The following is a 7,500-nucleotide window of genomic DNA, read 5'->3' as shown; positions in this document are numbered from 1 at the left end:
GTCTCACTCCTCATTATCCGGCTTATTACAAGACTACTTGCCAAATAAACAAACAAATGCACATGAAACATTGATCTGAGGTCAAATTATTTAATTAGCTTACTCGTTGAGCTTGCACAGTGATCCGAGCAGCGGGAAAGTCTGGGTCTGAGACGAGACTAAAACAGTCAAATCTATACATAAAACGCATTTGAAAAGTACCAAAATTAAATGATGAAGGCCTGGTAAAAAGTTTCCAGGTCAGTTTTAATGAGACCTTCATATAACAAAAAGAAAAAAAGCAGAAATCTGTTCATTTAAATAAAAATCAACTCACAGGACATGAAAGTGCCTTTGAAGCGAGGTTGAAAAAACACTCTTTTACAGATGGAGGGTTTTCAGTGGTTTTGTGTATGTGTGTCTGAGGTTTGGGGATTGTGTGGTATTGTGCAGCAGTATCCAAGAGGAAGCATCCAACCCACAGCTCTCGTGTCAGGCCCGCTGCAGCTCTCCTGACGGGTCTCACAAGAGAGCTGGTGGATGGACGGTACCTGTAATAAAAAATGACACTTATTTCCGCTGGTGTCATGAATATACACGCAGTAAATGTGTTAAAGTACAGTTACTAACCTCAAAATAAAAGCCGTTGAGAAATAAATAATTCTTTTATGTGCTTTAAATCTTTGTCATTGATTTCCTTTTTCGTCTGTAAGTCTGAATAAATATCCATTTTGTCACACAGGGGAAATTAAAATAAGTTTTACATCCGCTCTAAACTATGATCCGTGCAGAGAGAAGATTCAGGCTCGTTGTTCCTCAGAGATAAAAGCAGAGCCACAAGCCACACTCCTTGTTTATCAAACCACTCCCACTTGAACCAAGCCCCTCCCACTCTCTGAAAGGCTCCTCCTCATGATTATGAGTGCTTTCGGTTCCTGGTAACTCAGAAATACGTCACATACGTCACGGTTCATTTCGATGAATAAATGTAATCTGGGCCCCCTGGCTGTATCTTGCTCTGGGCCCCTTTCCTATTAAAAAATACAGTTTAGAATTTGTTGTGGGGCCCCCTGGACCTTTGGGACCCTAGAATCGTTACCACCTTTCCCCCCTGTAGCTACGGCCCTGAATGTAACATATAAAGACCATTTTATGTCCTAAGCTTATGAACGTCAATTCAGACGAGTGAAATAATTCTGCTGTGGTTCAGTTCTGATTTGTCGGATTCGCTGACCTCCTGGGCTCCCATAAAGCAATGTTCCCTCCCGTCATCCATCACTGCTGTCATGTCCGGCGCAGAGGCCGCAGGGGAGTTTGGAGATGCGCTCTCTGATTGCGTCTGACAATTTCATTACGAGCCCGCTTTCAACATGAGACTGACGCATGAGCGATGCATGCCACTCTCTCTGTCATCTGTTATTCCCTCATCTCCATTATCTGATCCCAGCTGACTCTCACAGCACTGAACACATTCACTGTGAGTAAACAGACTGTCCGCTGTCTCAGCTAATGACCTCTGAGTCCTTAAACTGACACTGTTCACATGAGGGTAAAGATTCAGTTTAGTGTTGGATAAAAAAAACCCAGCTGACTGTCACAGAGACAGGTGTGATTTCTCAAGACACTTATTTGAGTGAGATCTGCCAGGTATTAGGGACATGTCATGTGTGGCAGAGCAGACCGGGGCTAGTTGTCACAAAGGCTGAATCTCAGTAAAGAGTCAAACGTCTTATTATGCAAATCTGTTTTTTCTCTAGCAGAGGTTTTGTATGTTAGTTTCAAACACCTAGTTCACAACCTTCATAAATTTGAATAATTTGTTGTGAATCCTACCCTCAAAAGTACTGTAAATGTTCACTATCATCATATTTTTGTTACAGCTCTTGGATAAACAGGTGAATATAATCAAACCAGTTCAAGAGAGAGAGAGAGACGTACATGGCCGGGCTGAATATGTGTTTGTTTTATGTTTTTATGTTGAGTTTTTATTAAACTTTATTTTTACTGATCAGCCGGTTGCTGCCTGCTCCTTGCCCGACCTTTATCTGTTACATCGGTGCCGAAACCCAGAAGGGAGGAGTGATGTGCTGTCGAGGAGTCCTCGCCGCTGCTATCCATCTGCCTGGGGACGGAGGGGTCGCTGCCGGCCGCCGAGAGCCGGAGGAACCGCTGCCATCCGCCGAAGAAGGGGAGAAGTGGTTCTGTCCGCCAGGGGCCTGAGGACTCGCTGCCATCCGCCGGGAGGAGCGAGCTGGCATCTGCCAGAGGGCGGAGGAGTGGTCCCTCTCCCCCTTCCCTCTCCTCATCTCTCCAAGGGCTCCAAAAGGCGGGGAATACCTGCATGGCCGGAAGGGCAACGCTCCCCCCTCCTGAGACGGGCGATGGAGGTGTGACGAGGAGGAGGGCGGGGCCGGCCCTGAATCGGGCTAATCAGCCAGCAGGGGGATAAAGACTAGCCGGAGGTGGCAGTTTGAGAGAGAGAGACTCACGCGGCCATGCTGCATGTGTATTTGTTTTATGTTTTTATGTTGAGTTTTTTTTAAACTTTATGTTTACTGTTCAGCTGGTTCCCTCCTCATCCTTGCCTGTCCTTTATCTGTTACACAAGTAAATACACTACACAACTTAATAATTCATTTCAAAAAAGTTTTCAAACATTTTTCAAGGTAAAAACTTTTTTTCCCCCTTCCAAACATCAACTTTTAAGTCAAGAATTACAATATGTTTTCTCAGGGTTGCACATTTGGACCTGAACAAAATGTGTCTTTTCATAAAAAGTAAAAAATCTTTATATCTGACTTTTTAAAAATATTTATTTATTTATTTTATTTTATTTTTAGCAACCTGCATGTTGGTTACACCACCGGACTTTAATTTGATGAACAAAAGTTTTTCAAGTATTTGTAATATTTTAAAACAAAATAGTTTCACGGCTTGTTTTTTAAAAAAAAAAAAAAAAAAAGTATTTATTTTAAGAAATAATAATGAAAGATCATTCAGCACTACTCATGCAAACATTTATTTTTCCAAGAGTTTTAGCTTTTAATGAGACTTTGATTTGTTTTACTGTCTCTGGACACCACCTGACATTTTTTACTTTATGCACTTCTTTTGGAATTGTATGTTGTTTAGACTTATTTACCTACTTATTTACAGTACCTGTAAATATCTCAAGTACACCATTAATTTGCATATGCAAATGAGCAAATTTATGTTAGTTTCACTTCAGTAAAAACATACACTTATATAAATTGAAACATGAAGAAAATATGAGAATGTGTCATGTGTTGGTGGCAGATTGCTGAAATCTTGTGGGGAAAAAAAGAACAATTACATTACTTTAAAATCATGTAATAACAATAATAACCAGTAGATGGCTGTAGAGACAGTGTGGTCTGATTGCCTGTTGTAATTTATTTTTAGATTATCCAATTTTAGAATTAGATTAGATTATCACAAGTTATGCATTTTGATGTATATTTAGAAATATCAAACTATTATTTGGCAAAGTAAAAAATAATAATTTTGAAGTGTCAGTTTGTCACATTATGTTTACAGTCAAACCTGACCATGGTGTTACAAAGAGAAGGCATAGAGTAAGTGTTTAGTTACCAGTAATGCATTTCAAATATCAAACTTAAATTAATTAATAAAGTAAATTACTTTATTTAAGTATCTCTTTTTCCATAACAGGGTAAGTGTGTGTGTGTTCTGCATTCTGCCTGTATTAGCCTCACCTATTCATGTGTGTGTGTGTGCGTGTTCTGCATTGTCAGGGTGTTATGGTCTCACCCCCTAATTTCTGTGTGTGTTCTGCATTGTGGTTGATTTTTGATTGTATTTGACAAATCTAAAAAAACAATTGCTCTTTGGCAGAGTCTCTCCCATTCATTTCCTATGGTAAGTCAATTCTGACCACAAACAGCAAAGGTTTCTCTTTTTTTTTTTAAACCACTTAGACTCATAGAATCAAGTCCAATTTTTTTGTATGTTCAGATTGGAAGTCTAGGAAAAGCCAAAGTCTTGTACCACTCAGATTGAGGGAATCATATATATATATATATATATATATATATATATATATATATATATATATATATATATATGTATAAAAACATGACTGAAATCGGTCAAAAATGACCGAACACTCCAAGAAGGTTAAAAAATAACTTGCTATACTATGGAAGGCACATGTCCCCACTGTCAATACCCAAATATACCATTATGCATTTGTGAAATTATGCCACAAAGCAGCTGATTTGGATTTGCGATGAAGATCCATAACACTGAGGAAATACTGTAAATCGAACACACAAATTGATTTTATTTGTAGTGATGTTTCTGCAGACGCTTTCTCTCACCCACACAGATGTAAAGATCACTCGGGGTTAATGAGACACACATATGAAACTCCTACAGACAGCGAACAGCCTGTGTGTGTGTGTGTGTGTGTGTGTGTAAATGAAGTGAACACACTCTCTGGCTGTGCTCCTTTGAGGTGTGTGTTTGTGTCCAGCAGAAGGCAGTGTTCTGGAGCACAAGCTCACATTCAGCACTCTTTGCTCTTATTGGGTTGATGGGAGCTTGGGAGGTGTGTCTGTGTTTGACACATACTTTACACACACCATTGAACCTCCACACAAACAACACAACACAGACACACATGGCACATCTGAGACTAGTCTCTTCTCAGCGTGCTCATTTTTGCATTCTGCATAGAGACAGACAGAGAGACAGTTTTCTGTTTCTTCACGCAGCAGGATCACTCACACTGACCTCTTTGTACAGAATGGAATACTAGCGCACTGCATACTGCCTACTGTGAGGTATACACTAAATACTGCCTACTATTTTTATAGAATGGTATGTGAAACCATATGCATTACACAATGGTACATTTTCAAACAGTAGCATGCTACACTGTTGTCATGTGACCTCATAACGTGCATGTTTAATTAAATTATTATCGCAATTAAATATGGTTATTTAGCATTTTTAACCCAATTCTGGGTGAAATGTCGTAACTTTTGTCATTCCATTAAAATAATGTAAAAAGATATTAAAAATTGCTATAGATATTTCCATTTAACTCCTGGTGAAGAACTACACTACCCATGATCCTGAGGAGAAATATCCACCAATCAGAGAGTTGTGGCAAACAAAGTGCACCAAAGGAGCTCTGCAGATCCGTCCACTCCCATTACGCACTGTGCACGATGCAATTGAGTCACTCTCCCTACACTCTCAACTACTTATACTGTATAAAAAGGTCACATACTGTATATGTACATGTGTATATGCAACATATAATTTCAAAATACTACAATTATTTTATTTTATTTATTTATTTTATTTTTCTCCCCAATTTGGAATGCCCAATTCCCAATGCGCTCTAAGTCCTCGTGGTGGTGTAGTGACTCGCTTCAATCCGGGTGGCGGAGGACGAATCTCAGTTGCCTCCACGTCTGAGACCGTCAATCCGTGCATCTCACGTGGCTTGTTGAGCACGTTACCATGGAGACGTAGCACATGTGGAGGCTTTACGCTATTCTCCGCGGCATCCACACACAACTCACCACGCACCCCACCGAGAGCGAGAACCACATTATAGCGACCACGAGGAGGTTACCCCATGTGACTCTACCCTCCCTAGCAACCGAGCCAATTTGGTTGCTTAAGAGACCCGACTGGACTCACTCAGCACACCCTGGATTCGAACTTGTGACTCCAGGTGTGATAGTCAGCATCTTTACTTGTTGAGCTACACCCCCCCCAAAACAACACAAAAAAACCCGCCGCAATTTGCATTGCAACATTTTTGAAAAGCCGCAGCAAATCCAGTCATTTTGGGCCGCAATAATCAGGGAAAAGTGCTTCAAAATCCTGGTGAGACTCTCATTTGCAATGCTTCATGGGATTGTAGTACATTCCCTCATGAAATACATTAAGTGCACAACCTTGTTCCTTTGTCTTTTTTGTCTGATTTTCAAATATATTTTTTGCTTCGAAACAAAGTTTGAAATGTTGTAATTTTCCTCAGAGCTGGTTGTTTTGGTTCATGACTTACAACTCTTTTATGAAGGATTTTATGAAATCCCTGTGGAAACAAAAAAATGAATGGGAAAAATACTTCCAGAACTAAGACAGCTGAAATAGTGGGTGGGCACTGTTGCACTCTGTAGCTCTATAGCATCACCACAGAAGAAATGTTATCACTATATACATTATATCAATTAGATTTAATTAACCCAGCTGTCGTCTGCTGTGAGATTCATATGATTTTTGGATTACGTTACTAATTGCATAATTACTGACGTTACATAATGACAGATTACTGTCATTGTTCTCAGCAGCTAAGAGAAATGTCAGTAAGTTCACAGAACCCTGTCTGTTTGTGTCTGTATGATATTCTTTAAATCTCCAGACACTTTTGTTTTGTCAGTTATTGGCATTAGAGTGTGAGGCATGTAGTGGTTAAACTGACTCAGTCTGCCCACACACATGCTAAATATAAACCCTGTACTAATATCTGCTGTGCCACACACACTCACACACACACACACACACACACACACACTCACACTCACACACACATACACACACAAACACACTCACACACATACACACACACACTCACACACACTCACTCACACACACACACACACACACACAAACACACGCACGCACACACACGCACGCACGCACACACGCAGGCACACACACATGCACGCACTCACACACACTCCCTCCCACACACATGCACACACGCACACATGCACACACACACACTCACTCACACACACACACTCACACACACACTCACACACACACTTACATACACACACACTCACTCACACACACACACACACACACACACGCACACACGCACACACACTCACTCACTCACACACACACACACACTCACACAAACACTCACATACACACACACTCACTCACACACACACACACACGCACACACGCACACACACTCACTCACACACACACACACACACACACACACACACACACTCACACTCACACACACACACACGCACACGCACTCACTCACACACACACACACACACACACACAAACACACGCACGCACGCACACGCACGCACGCACACACGCAGGCACACACACATGCACGCACTCACACACACTCCCTCCCACACACATGCACACACGCACACATGCACACACACACACACACTCACACACACATACACACACAAACACACTCACACACATACACACACACACTCACACACACTCACTCACACACACACACACACACACACACACAAACACACGCACGCACGCACACGCACGCACGCACACACGCAGGCACACACACACACGCACGCACTCACACACACTCCCTCGCACACACACACACACACTCACTCACACACACACACTCACACACACACTCACACACACACAAGAACACACACATGCAAACACTCACACACGCAAACACTCACACACACACACACTCACACAAACATACACACGCAC

The sequence above is a fragment of the Myxocyprinus asiaticus genome, chromosome 47 (genome assembly GCF_019703515.2).
Source record: "Myxocyprinus asiaticus isolate MX2 ecotype Aquarium Trade chromosome 47, UBuf_Myxa_2, whole genome shotgun sequence".
NCBI lineage: Eukaryota > Metazoa > Chordata > Actinopteri > Cypriniformes > Catostomidae > Myxocyprinus > Myxocyprinus asiaticus.
Note: the sequence above shows the minus strand (reverse complement) of the source record.